Consider the following 2,500-nt stretch of genomic DNA (forward strand, 5'->3'; position numbering starts at 1 on the left):
AAGGTTAGTTATGAAAGAGTATATTTCGTTTCGGTTATTTCGAATGCCCTTTATCTTGTCCTAAGATGTAATAATAATATTTTGCCATTATTATTCCATAAGTCTTGGAGTTTCTATAATGAGACGCATCCACATTCAAACAGCTGACCGAGGATATACGTTTGCTTGTTCCAATTCGAGGAACTGCTAGCTGGGTGGTTCCAAGGAGGATGAACAGCAAAAATCCGAGAACCGACTCCCACTATGCTCTACAGCAGCACTTATATTGGGAAATTAGTTCTTGGAATTTTGCTATTCTGATATATCAAAAAGAAAAGAAAGAAAGATCACATTAATGGGAATGTCATCTCGCTCATTTCTTATATTTGTCATGTATGCAACTTTGGTTTTCCTTTTTTAATATACTTCTGTTTACAGTATAGGTGTACGTGTAGATGAATTTAGCATAAACCTTTACAACAAAGCCAGAATTCTGATAAATTATCTTGATATGTTTATGTGTGAAAAGCTCGGTCATTCACAATGAAGTTGAATAGTTTACAGACAGAGAAACTATCTAGAAAATAATATATTTCATATTCTTTATGCTAATGAATGTTCATAAATTCATGAATATCTATTTCGCGACTAATCCTTATATATGTTCTCTAACAGTGATATATTTAGAGAGTTGGCTGTCTTCCGGACGTTGATATTCAGGTAAAAAAGGTGGGAGAAAGTAGGGCACCCAGAGCGACCGCCTTGGTTGACTAATGCGACTAAGATCCATGAAGATCGGTGAAGAAAACGACTACATGTAGAAGTGTCACAGAACGTCATTAAAGAGAGGTTGAACAAACAACATCGCCAAGATCGCCTCCATTTCGGTTAGCAGTATGTGAAGAAAGATCTGTATTACAGGGGAAGATTAATAAGGACAGAAAAATATACACTGTACGCGTAAACCTTCATTGCTGACAGTGGCGGAGCCATGGCAGGACCGGACACCCCCTACCCCACTTAAAGAAAAAAAATGGTCCACGAATTTTTTCCAAAATTGTAAAAAAAAAGTGTGTGGGAGGGGGGGGATAAAGGACTTTCAAAAGTTGCCAAAGCGTGTGATTGTGAAATTCTACTTTCTTAAAAGTGTGATTTCTGATGAATAAAACACCTGTAGAAGAAAAGAGCATTCCACTCAGATCACGCTAAGAGGGAATAGGAAGTGTTGCGGAGGAAATCAAACTTTGCATAAACACATCACCTGTTACGGAGATTATAGACAGTATTTATCTTTTACAGTTACTACCGTTTTTTTAACGACTGTAAAAATATCTTAAAAATTAATAAGTATCCCCAATTAGTCGATTCAGTGAAGCTCCCACTCTCCAAGAAAAGAAAAATATGATAGACAAGAAAGAATACTGCAAACAGACGTTTATTGACCAAAGGAAGAAAAATATAGACGGGATAAATGACTAATAAAAGTAGAGAGTGAGATGAACTGCCCATTTCACGAGTTTTTTTTCTCTCTTTTTCTTTTTTTTCAGAATAGCAGGTATCATACAGCACATGTATTGGGAGTCAGTTCTTAGATTTTTGCTATTTCCCCTCCTTGGACCCACCCCACCAGCAGCTGCTCGAATTGAAACAAGCTAATATGTATTTTCTCGATCAGCTGTTCGAATGTGGATGCCTCTCCCTACAGAAACGCCAAGACTTATAGAATAATAATAGCGAACACTATGATCAGATTTTAGACAAGATAAAAAGCATTCAAAATAACCGTAAAGAATTAAGTATACTGTCACAAGGTATTTTCTTAGAAGCTACACGCAAGCACGCACGCAAGCACACACACACACACACTCAAAGTAATAAAACATGTATTCACTGTAGCCAGTTAATGTTCTATAATGTAGCGTCATTTGTGTTTAGTGAATAACTGCTTTTTGTTTTGGCGAAAAGACAAAAAAAAAATAATAATAATAAATCAATAGTCCGATTAGCCGCTACGAGATCGTGCAGCTACGAGAATTATTTAAAGACAGACATTTCCAGGAAATCGCAGTTTAAGATATTTCGATGCAAAGTCAACGAGAGCAGTTATTACATGTTTTGTTCTCATTTATTTAGAGAAAAATATAGATCAAATGGCTTACACAGTTTCCAGAAATATATATACATATTACTAGACTTTTTGATTACCTATGTTCTACCAATCATATACTTTGTTACACACAACCGAGGGATTTCGCGTCATTCGTAGAAATCGAATCGAATTTGTTGCCAGATGTACAAACGAAACGTGGGATCCAGCAAGTGTACTGATACATACCGAAACTGTACATTTACGCCTTGGGCAGTTAAGCCCAAGTCATGTGTATATATACACACTGTACACACACACACGTATAAGAATGGTAATTTATTCTTAAATGTGTATTGATATATATAAATATGAATATTTATTTACTATTAAATGTGTAGATACACATAAATACATATAAACATATATATGTAT

The sequence above is a fragment of the Penaeus vannamei genome, chromosome 4 (genome assembly GCF_042767895.1).
Source record: "Penaeus vannamei isolate JL-2024 chromosome 4, ASM4276789v1, whole genome shotgun sequence".
Lineage (NCBI taxonomy): Eukaryota > Metazoa > Arthropoda > Malacostraca > Decapoda > Penaeidae > Penaeus > Penaeus vannamei.